Source organism: Papaver somniferum, unplaced genomic scaffold (genome assembly GCF_003573695.1).
Source record: "Papaver somniferum cultivar HN1 unplaced genomic scaffold, ASM357369v1 unplaced-scaffold_33, whole genome shotgun sequence".
NCBI classification, from domain to species: domain Eukaryota; kingdom Viridiplantae; phylum Streptophyta; class Magnoliopsida; order Ranunculales; family Papaveraceae; genus Papaver; species Papaver somniferum.
Genome location: NW_020644373.1, coordinates 4,375,404 through 4,387,902, shown reverse-complemented (window position 1 = coordinate 4,387,902; position 12,499 = coordinate 4,375,404).

The window sequence follows — 12,499 nt, the reverse complement described above, 5'->3', positions numbered from 1 at the left end:
CCCCCCCCCCCCCCCCCCAATTTGGTTACTTAAGGATCTGAAAAATTAATAACTACAACTGCCTCTCTGTGGAAACGAATTTTTTCTTATCATATACTTTAGGAAAGTGGAATTATTTTTGACGCATACGACAGTGATCACTCGGACTAGGACATAGATTGTGTAGTTGAGCCTTAGACTATACGGCGTTCATCATTTGAAGACGAAGAACTACTAAGGATAGCTTTTGGAACTTCATCAACAAAAGGTATGTGGAGACCGAAACTCATCTATCACTTGGAAAGTTTATTTCTACTCTATCTTCTATATTGAGACATAAGTCGTGTTACGATATAGTTTTCTATTATACACATTTGAGATATCTAGATGAGTTTAACTCGCTTACGTATTTCTCAGAATATGTATTGGCAAGCTTTCTCTTCGACCAAGTTAATCTTATATTTTTGACGCAAGTTAAAAGATGATCATGTGAAAATTTCTGAGTAACATCTTACATGGTTTGTGTGATACATTCATTTGGTGTAGACTTGGAATGTTTCGTTATGATTATTTAAATATCTTGAAAATTTCTTTGATGCTATAAGTGTGTGAAAATGGCTATTGTCATCCTCTAAGAAAGTTTCAATGATTGAAATAAGAGTTTAAAACACTTAACCATTATTGGACATGACATGTTGTGTACTCTTGCACATATGTAATCCATGTTCGAGAACCATAGTATGCGTACCCGTACGCGTACTTGTTGGCTTGAGAAATCCGGGAACCTAAGTATGCGCACCCGTTTGCATACTGGCGTAAGGTTCATGTCCGAATATTTCTGTTGGGATTGGAAGCACGCGTACCCGTTTGCGTACTGGCGAAACCCAATCTTGGTCCGGGTATTTCAAGTATGCGTATCCGTTTCCATACTTGAAGGTTAAAGTTTTAAAATTGGTTATTTTACATGAACTTAAACATTTATATAATAAGGAATGCAATCTTTACAAACCGTGGCTATAATGTTCATGAAGTGATTCGAGTGAATCAAACCGATTTTGCTTCAATTGTGTTCATGTATAATTCTATGATAATATAGCAATTGAACAACTCTTTAACTAGTTTCATTTGAGTCATTTGAACTAGTTATGGTTAAGATGAATAAGGTTGATATGAGAGTGATCATATGGCTAACTTCGGTTAACTATTGTTGAGCCAACATGGTGTACACGTTTAGGTACTGTTAGAGCACTGCTCGGTCGAACTCGCAACCGTTTCTATCTCAAGCTTGTTTGTCAAGTTTAGTTTCCAAAACTATAAGTCTTGATTTCTAGTCTACTATAGCTAAGTCTCGTACTACGATAGAAAGTGTAGTTGAGCTCAAGAACTCCATGGAGATCATCATACAAGACGAAGAACTACTCAAGGAACTGGTGAAACTTCATCGACTAAAAGGTATAGGGAGACTTGAACTTATCTATCACTCAAAAGTCTATCTACTCTATCTCCTATCTTGAGATAAAAATCGTCTTGCTATATAGACTTTGATTATACATATTTGCTATTTCGAGCCGAGTTTATCTCGCTTATCTATTTCTCGAAATATGTGTTGGTAAGATTCGCTTTGGCCAAGTTCATCTTTACCTAGTGACGAAAGTCATGTTATGTTTCAATTACTTAAAAATGGCTTTGACGAAAAATGACTTGTGAATAACAACTATATAACGTCCTCTAAGAATGTTTCAATGATTGAAATGAGAGTTTAGATTATATAACCATTGTTGGATATAAGCATTCTGTTGAAACGCATACATGTATAATTCCTTATTCCTTGAACCAAAGTATGCTTACGTTGCTGCTCAGGAAAACTGGAAAAAGAGTCCGCGAACCCAGTCCGCGTACTGACAGACGTTCTCTTCCCGAGAAAATCTGCTGGAGTTTGAAAACTTGTTACAAGCTTATTCCGGGTACTTAAGTCCACGTACCAAGTCCGCGTACTTAGGTTGGTTATATCTAAAAACGATTATTCCTGAACTTATACTTATATTAACTAAGAAATGCAAGTTTGCAAACTGTGGCTATAAAGTACATGAATCGATTCGAGTGAATCAAATCGTTTTTGCTTCGATTGTGTCTTGTATACTTCTATAAGATCTAAGCAATTGAACAACTCTCTAACTAGTTCATTTGAGTCATTTGAACTAGTTATGGTGAAGATGAATATGGTTAATATGAAAGTGCTCATATGGCTAACCATTTGGTTAACTATTGTTAAACCAAAAAAGTACATGTTTGGGTACATTTACACAAACCTAAAAACGTGCATTTCATTTGTGTGTAACAAGATAAGTTTTCGATCTAACGGTTGAAAGATATTAACTTGAATCTAATCAGGTTTTCATCTAACGATGAATATTGAATGCTTTTATTACTAAGCTAACATTGATTGCAAACCCTGATTTGAAAGACTATATAAGGGAGAACTCTAGCAACTGGGAAACCTAATCCCCACACCTCCTGTGTGATACTAGTTGTATAATCTTGATTCGATTCTCCTTTAACCTTAGGTTTCTACCGAGACCCTGTAGGTTAACGACTTGAAGACTTCATTGGGATTGTGAAGACAGACCGATACTACTTTCTTGTAGTTGTGTGATCTGATCTTGCTGTTTCTATCGTATTAAGTACAATCGTAACGATTGGATTGAGATTGATATCTCCGATAGGCAATATATAAAAGTAGTCACAAACATATTCATCTCATCGTTTGTGATTCCACAATATCTTCTTTCGCCGCGTCGATTAAGATTATTGTGAGGTGATTGATAATACTAGGCTGTTCTTCGGGAATATAAGTTTGGGTTATCAATTGGTTCCTGTTCACCTTGATTTATCAAAAGACGGAACAACACTCATAAGTAATTCCGTGGGAGACAGAGTTATCTATTACCGTATACTTTTCTGTATGATACAGATTTGTCTATTAAAGTCTTCGACTTTGGGTCGTAGCAACTCTTAGTTGTGGGTGAGATCATCTAAGAGAATCAAGTGCATAGTATCCTGCTGAGATCAGAGACGTAAGGAGCGCAACTGTACTTTGGATCAATGTGAGATTGATTGGGGTTCAATTACAGTCCAGACTAAAGTTAGTTTGTAGTAGGCTAGTGTCTGTAGCGGCTTAATACAGTGTGTGTTCAATCTGGACTAGGTCCCGGGGTTTTTCTGCATTTGCGGTTTCCTCGTTAACAAAACTTCTGGTTTCTGTGTTATTTCTTTTCCGCATTATATTGTTTATCTTTATAATTGAAATATCACAGGTTGTGCGTTAAGTTCAATCAATTAGACTATCCAACCTTTGGTTATTGATTTAGATTGATTGACACTTGGATATTAGTCTTTGGTACCATCCAAGTTATCTCTCTTGTATTTAATTAGACTCGCAGATTTCTATTTGGTTGAGCAAGAATTAAATCGAGAGATCGAGATATTGTAACTCTTTGATATACTTTATTAAGATTGAGTCTAGTTGATTCTCTTGAAAATTTATTGGAGTTAGTCCATACAGATTGCTAATCGAAATATTGGGTGTGGTTATTGTACCCCCGCTTTTTCAATTCGTATAAGAGCAGGAAAACACGTTTAAACACCTTACAAGTATGTGTTTGTAGCAATCTGACTCTATGGAAAAGAGTACTATCTCTGATAAACGCGTCACCAGAAATAAAAGTTCTGTCTCGTCTATTTCTATTAAAGAGAAAGATTCTTCAATCTCAAATATAGACGAACCTTGTGTTCAAACAAGACAGACATGCTCCGACGTGGGTTATCCCGATTATTATCTCTCTAAGTGAACGGGAAACAGCTGAAGAGAGTGAATTGATTCTAAATCTTGTTAGAATCCAAGCTGATAGATTTAATCGGTTGAAACATCATGTCAATGTTCTCCTTGGTATAGTAAGAGACTGCAGTTTCAAAGAAAATACTGAAGATCATTCTTCATGTATATCTCTTGAGGCAAGCCTCAAAAAGGATGTTTTGGAAATTGAACATCGCTTGAGTAAACTCTCTATTCAAGGATGCACTAAGCAATCCATTATACCAAGTACTTCTGCTACAACTGAAAATGTTCCAGCTCCAGAAGTAAAACCGGAATCCCTTCCAATTATAAAAGATGTGTTAGTCTCCTCTAATCAAGGAAATTCCATATCACATGGAAGGAAGAAATATCCTGACGTGAATGTTAAGAATGTACTGTCTAATCACCCGTGTGATCGGAAAGTATGTCTCTTTTGTGAGGAAAAAGGTTCTGTTAAACAAAAGGGAAACTCTAGGTTGAATAAAAATTCCTTTGTTCAACTTCAACACACCTTAGACTTAATTCTCAAAGGTGTAACTGACATTCGTATGTCTAAACCTATTGGTTTTCGTACTTACCCTGTATGTGCTACCAGGAAAGTCAGTTCAATGAGTTCCTCAAATGTTCAGATGCAGAACAGACGTCTTAAGAAAAATCATCTAAGGAAAGTTCAAGTCTTGTCTTCTATTAACAGAAAAGGTAATGTTACCTTAGGTGAGAATAAAATTCCAGAAGAAAGGAGGAAAAGTGATGATGTTAATGATAACCTGAAGGAAATGATTAAAGGTTATAAAGAAACCATCAACAGGTTGTATATCTTCTCAAGGCGAAAATCCTTTGGTAAGGACTCAACTATGTCTCGTATTTTGATGACAGTAAGTTTTATGATAATTTCTCATATCAAAAGGGACTTCTTCCTAGATTTGAAAGGAAAAAGAGACTCAATCGTAAACACAATTCTTTTAATGAGCTCAGAGCTCATACTTGTGCTAATTAATCACAAGGGTTAAAGAACTTACTCATAAAAATCCTGTTGAGTAAGATGTGTCGATTATCAGGTATACTGTTGGCAAAATTGCTTCTGTTTAGTTGAACTATTTTCTTATCGTCCATAGCTAAACTATTGTTCGCAGACAAGTTTGCTTAAGTATTGTTTTTGTCTAATGAGGTTCTTCATTTTTTCCTTCTCTTTTTCGAAGAAGCTGTTTTTTTTCTTTGAAACTATGTTTCCTGCTACTTTTGTGCTCTAATACTATTTCTCTATGGAGATATAAAATTTATTGAGCCAAATTTCTTGTGATATTTCTCACATAGAAGAAATTATGTCTTGTCGTATAATTACGACCGATTGCGTACCTTTGTTGTTGGGTCAAGATTGTGTTCGTACGTGTACCCATGTTACGGTCACGAATCAATTTTTAGAAACCCTAAAATTTACCTTCTCTAAGAAACCATTTAAATACAAAAACCCTTGAGTCTCGTACGCATACTCTGGGAATTTTTTTTGGTTTGTCAAGAATGTCTTCTTCTAACTCTAGCGGTTTTGCAAAAGGGTTTCTTGACAAAGGTATTGGTTTCGAGTCCAAGGGAAGGAAGAAAAGAACCCTAGTAGAAGTTGATCATCCTAAAGCCTCATGTTACTATGCCTATACGCATCAGGATGTTGAGAATGTTGATATGGTCTCTGCTGAAGTGGTTCATGATTTTCTTAAATATTTTGAGGAAGCAAAACTGCATCTCGTTGATACTTTGAATAGTCTTGATGTGTTAAGAACTGAGTTGGAAAAGGTTACTTCTGACCTTGGTCTCTTTTTGAGGGCAAAAATTGATTCTGTTGTTTTTGGTAAATTTGGGGAGTGTTGATGAGAAACGAATTCAAACTCTAAACAAATACACTACACGGGAGTACTTTTGAGTTCGAGAGATCAATCTGTAAGACTCTGGCCTAAACCAAGAAATGGCCATTCCAGATTCAATTCAGTCACAAGGTGAAGGAGAAGGTTTGATCTTAGGGAGGGAATCGAAGAAGGTGTTTGAGATCAGAATGTTGAATTATGAAGGTGTGGCTGTTTATGACTTGTATCATAAAATGGTTTCTGGTTACCTGTGTTGATAACACTTGTGTCGTCTGTGTTGAAATAGGTTGAAATCCTATTTATACAAGTCATTGAGCGCACGCCCTGATCTCGTAGGAAGTGGAGGTGATTAAGCAGTGGAGAAGTGGGGTTGTATAAAGAGTGGTGATCACCACGTTTCCATTATGAGGGAGAACTGATCACACTTTCACCCACTACTCCCATTGTTGTTAGCCGTCCGTCGTTCCTGACACTTTCTCATAACGGGCGCGTTACACGCCGCACACTATAAATCGCCACACCAGTACCCCAGTGAGTGTCCTCCAGTTTGTGACATGTTTGACGTCTCGAGTAAATGGGTCAAGTTGTGGGACTTTGCGCTGAAAGCAGCACGTAGCGCTTCAGGTTAAATTACTAAGTTATTTGTGAAGCCGATATTCATGAAATATCGTATGTATTCGATGCACGTAAAGCATCGGTTTTAAACAAGCAGCTCCAAATAATCGATGTGCACGGAGCATCGTTGTTTTAGAGCTTGATCGAATCAGTCACGGATTGATCATCTCAAAAAGAGCACGACCGCTCTTTTTCAGGGAGTTGGTGGGTGCTACGCACGCATCCCAAGGAGTGGACGATCAATTCCTATAGGAGAGTGGCGACTGGTAGCCATTATAAAATCATATCGGTCGATCCAAGTTAGATCTGGACCGCTTAAATCGGCTAGCCAAGTTGAGTGGCTGAGGCGATTTGCGGCAGTTAATGACTGCTATTGAATTACATGCAAGCAACACAACTAGTTACCTTTGGGAGATCGTTTGGGATCTCTATGAGCTAGTTGTTGCTTGGACGATTGTCCCTCACGAAAGATGAGTGGATGGTAATCACAACAACATCTTGTTGGTCACCTAAAATCAAATCTAGGCTAGTCAACTCGTCTGGCGAAGTTGGACGACGGAGATGATTAGTGGCAGTTGCATACTGTCGTTGATTTAATTTAGGGTTTAGGGGCCGTACGGCCATCCTTGTTTTGGCTAGTCGAATCAAAGCACTGGGCGTTGATTCGAACATGCCGATTGGTCATGTGTGAAGATGAGGAGCTGCTAGTGAATGTGTTGACATCTCCCGGGTCATCTAAAATCGGATCTAAGCCACTCGATTCGGCTGGCGAAGATGAGTGGTCACGATCGATTTGTGATAGTAACATACTGCCGCAAACATGAATTAGGGTTTCAAAAAAGCCGTGTCCTCCCTAGTTCAATCGAACGATTTGGTGTGTGATCGACTTCCTTTGGGTAAGTCGATCGAATAGGAATAAAGTTGGGTCGGTGGTGAACTCATGTGCACCTCCTTGATCGTCTGAAACGCGATTTAAGCCGTCCAACTAGGCTGGCTAAGTTGGACGGACACGATCTATTTGCGACAATTGTATACTGCCGCGACCCAAATTAGGCTTTTGGAAACAACGTGTTTTCCCTAGTTTGGGTAAACGATTGGTTGCTCTACAGACTTGCCGCGGGCAGGTCGATTGACCATGGGAGATGCTGAGCCGCCAATGGACACGCTAACACTTCCTTAATCGTTTGCAGGAAAATCCAAGCCGTTCAACTAGGCTGGTAAAGTTGGAAGGTCGTGATGTTTTTAAGACCGTTTTGTACAGTCTGGCTCGTTTGAGCTCTCCTTTTCAACAGCGGGATCACCCATGTTAGGATTGGCGTTCAAATGAATTACGTGTGGAATAAATGGATGTCGACTGGCTGAGATGCTAGTGGGCCCGTCGGTGGTCCTCATGATGGTCGCCTAGTTCTACTGGGAGCGGGTTAGGCTTATTGAATCACGCGGCCAAATCGTGTGGCCGTGATCGTTTCTGAGACTGATATTAACAGTCTAGATTTTCCTTAAGGAATTCAAACCTGTTCGATCGAGCTAACTTAAAAGTGCATCGATACAAAATTCTCTTTGTTAGAGAGTGATGCATCCTATGTGGGTACTTCCATGCAGATCTCAATACTAACACTTCGGGAGACTCATGCTACTATGATGTGAGTGAACATTTAATTGTCATGTCATGTCAATATTGAGAGTTCGGCTGGGAACATAGCGTAGGAAAATACTAGGAAAGTAATGCATTAGCGAATAATACCGGTGGAAGATAAAATTCATAGAATATTTGGGATTGCTGTTGCACGCACCATTCTGAATAAATTTCATATATACAAATATATTGAATTGCTTAATACATATGTGAGCGAAGAGGATTAAGCACTCATTGATTTTAAATGGCTTCTGTTCCTTTGCAGGATGACAGTGCATTAAATACACGGTTTACGAATTTAGTCCTTGAACTAAATTCACCATCAACATTAAGTCCCCTGCTTAGTACGTAACAGTGACATTGGTGCGGGGTAAGCACTAGATGGTGATAAATAAAGATAAAACTTATGAGACAAAGTTAGATGTTACCAGGAGAGATGGGTCGGCCTGTCCTTGGAACATGTCAGTTCAAGAGTCGTCCAGGTAGCGTTCCCCTAGCATGATGTCGGTTGGCCCCAGGTAGATTACGCATACGGTTGGTTGGGATCTCAAACTATTCATGACGACGTCATAATCCTTGACTCTGATGTGGACGAGCCCTATCATGAGGAATATCCTTAAAAGGTTGCTGAAGCAATTTCTGAAAAACATGTTGAAGCAGCTCCCAAAGAGAACGTTTATGCAGCTTCCGAGAAGGGTGTTGAAGCGGCTTCCGGAGAGGATGTTGAAGTAGCTCCTGGAGAGGACTCTAGTGAAGGAACCATTGGCCCTGGCATTGACGACACTTCTTTGATATTTAGTAGTCTTTGTTTCATGCGGCTGGAGCCAGGGCTTGATCGAATAATAATCCCTCATTCATGCTGCTTTGATAATTTTGTGTTTCCAATTGGATGAATGAATGAAATCTCCCGACTGAGAAATCCAAATTTTGGAAAGATTGTGGTATCTTGAAACTCAAGATGTAGCACTCTCCGGTAGGGTTACAATAGAATCTCTTCATTATATCGAGGTGATGTGGCCGATGGGAAGGAAACACCTACAAGTGGTGATGTGTTTTCCTTTCATGTGACCGGATACCGCTTCCACGATGATACTTGTTATATGTAACCCTAATAACAACAACTTGAAATAGGGGATGCAATGATGAAAATTGAGGATTCGGCCACGAACCCGTAACTTCCATTTGTTATATCACGTGTGTTGTGCTTCCGTGAACAGGAGATCCAATAGTCGTATTTGTTAGGTGCGGAGGCTCTATCTCAAATTAATAGCGCGTGTGATGTGATTGGACACGTCTGAAGAAGTAATTGCAATATTGGAGTACCACATGCACTAGCTCGCTGCTTCCTGATTCCGTGAAGGGATTTTCCAAAATATGATTACAGACGGCGAAACTTCTTTTTGGTATCTAGGCACAATGATATGGTGATTGAGAGGTTGTTTCTTCATTGAAGCAGCTGCACTTCAGGGTACGAATGACGCTTTCCCTAAGAAGCATGTACTGGCTGCTCGAAGATTTCTTTCAGTCATCTTACTCTTTCTAATTGCGATGATGATATGTTGGGGATGCTTGTATGGGCACAATCCTCCGGAGCCATTAAGTGAAGTAGACAAGCTGAGAGGTGTTCCGTTGTCGACGTGCCGCTATCAAGTCTTCAAGGACTTCGTTTCAAGCAACATCCTTTGAACCATTTTCTCAATCTTGGATATTTGTATGGAATGTGATGCGATGAGCAGTCCCCGATTATACTTCAGATCCGATGGCGTGACCGGATATGTGAAAATATCTCTGCGACGTACTTTTGGAGTCTTTGATGTCATGTACGTCTTCGTGTTGAGAAATTCCTGCGATCGTAAAGCTTTGACAGTGACGATGTTGATATCATAAATAACCTGGTTGAGGGACGTGAAGGCATCCCGTGCTGGCAGCCACCAGGTGTAATTGTCCTGAGCCTATTTTCTCTTGAAAGACGTACTTCCATTGCATTTTATGGTAAGGTGGTTGACGAATTGATGAAGGCGGCAATCTTTTGGTTGCGTCACTTGTTGATCAGAGTCGTGTTTGATAGATCTATATTGTATCCAAACTTTTGGCAGCTCATGTACCCCTTCCATAGGAAATTGGAAATCTAGAAACACCGATTCTGATTTTTTCGGCGATGTCTGTGTGGCTGCTGAGGTGTTGAAGCAGCTTCGCTTCTGAAGAGAGCGCTGAAGCGGCTTCGGGAGATGGCACTGAAGCGGCTTCGGGAGAGAGAGAGAGAGAGAGCGTTGAAGCGGCTTCAGGAGAGAGCGTGCGTTGAAGCGGCTTCAGGAGAGAGTGTGCGTTGAAGCGGATTCTGAAGAGAGAGCGTTGAAGCGGCTTCTTCTTCAGTTTTATTTTTCCTTGCAAATTACATGCTTCTTGATTGACCGCCTCTCTTGTATTGAAGAGGTCCTTGACTGACGACGAAGGAATTTCATGTTGAGCCGCAGTCCCCAAGTGTGGTTTACGTGGTTCTATCTTGTATGCCCGATGGGTTTACCATAATAAAGGTATCGCCACTCTAGCCTCCGTACTGGTGATCATATTACTTCTCCGTGGGTAAAAATATACAGAAGTTTGGATTACCTTTGTACATAGTTGTTGTTGCTATGGTGAAGCTCTGGATGGTATCAATCAACGATCAACAACGGTTCTTGGAAGCAGTTGTGATCAAAAGAGATTTGCACGGAGAGGCGTGGTGGCTACTTGCATGAACTTGGAATTCTTCATATAATGGTAGAGATCGTCTCGTTATTAAAGGGAGAAGCTGATGATGGAACATATAAGTTCCTTGATGTTTCCTCATGGAATGAAAAAAGGGAGACAATCCCTCTGCCTACGAGTATCTACCGAGCTTTCAAATTGATAGATGCTGTCACGCTGGGTTTCTGAAGAAATAATTCGTATGAGAGTTGGAGTTGAACCCAATATTGATGAGGATCGTACAAGTTACTGATCATGAGGTCGTCTTGCATCTACGTCGTGTTTCATAGACGTTCAGGCATATCGCTGGTCTTTGACAGTACGTCTGCTCTCTTGAGTATGTCCTCGTCTTTGGACATCTTGGAATCATAATGATAGCGTGCTTGCGTCTCTCTAAATTCATCTCTGAGATGGTAGTGCTGAGCAGTCCCCAGCCACACTCCTTTGCCTTTATCATCTTTGGATCGTGTCTTTGAGGAGTAGGAAAGTTCCCTCATGCGAACGACTTAACTAACATGTTGTGCAAATATGATGAAGCTCTTGACATGGAGAGTTCGTATGTACCTCTTAAGTCCCAGGTACAATCTCCTTTGGTAACGCAACTACTTCTTCTACGGGAGACGAAATTCTAAAAGCGCCTCTTATTGATGTTGTTGTTGTCGATCCAGATATGAAATATCTTGGACGTTGTTTTATCATTGTGGCAGTTGTGCATGTGGTTTTGGAATTGGCGATTCTAGACGCGCAAAATGTTGTATCTCGGTGGTTTTCCTCTTGCTGCTTCAGTGAAACTTCTTACATAAGGCTGAAGGTTGTATTGCCTGTTGGTGAGATGTATGCTTCCACAAATATCATGAGGCTCTTCATTCCTGGAAGGCATGGTTATTTCTAGCAGGGAAGGTGTTGTTGCAGCTGAGCATTTAGTAGCCTCACGAAGTTCAGAGGATGTATGAAAGCGCAGGTTCTTCAACAAAGCACAATACATAGGTACCATCCTATTGATGCATAATTACACCAATTGTTGTTCAGTCATATTTGGATCGCGACCCTCCAGTGCCTGAATTTTGGAACTCTTCACATGATCATTTGGATGTTCGTTGTTTCGCTGAAACATTCTTCCTAACAGAGTGATTCACCCAAACTGCGGATTCTTTCTCGACATGATGATGCGGGCATCGTTATCTTCTTGAGGATTCTCTCTTGAGGTGTCGGCTCCAGTAGATCTGAAGATGTCCCGGGCTCGCTCTTGTCCGGGTTGACATAATAGGCGAACCCTTTATGATGATTTGAAGATGTGTCAAGCCTCCTTTTTTATTGTAGATGTACGAATTCTCGGAATTACATCATGTTCTGGATCTTTTCTTTTGTGACCTCTGCAAGTGTCTTCCCAAGACTCCACTGATGTTGAATTTGTGGTCGACTATCTCCATACTGGAACAACAGCTACGCGAATCTTCACTTCGTCTTTCTGGGTGTGGACCCTTTGAGGCATTCATGGCTTGCTCCATACAACACTTGTGGTGTTGCAAAAAAGGCGGTTGCTCCATCCGGATCTCGAGAGAAGCCGTTGCGTTCTTCCAAGTAGTAGTCACGTCTTGTGTCTCCACGCGGCTTTCTGGTCCTTTCATCCAGGAGATTTATTGGTGCTCAGCTTTCCAAGGCATTTCCAGTAGCATTGCTTGAAAAATAATTTTTGTGAAGTTTCCTAGCGAATGGAACACCGGAATTGAAATTGGTTATTGAGCCTACATTGAATTTAATGATTGAATTGAATCTAAGATATACCCTTTTGAAATTGAGAAAAATGGAATGAATATTAAGAAACTGATTTTA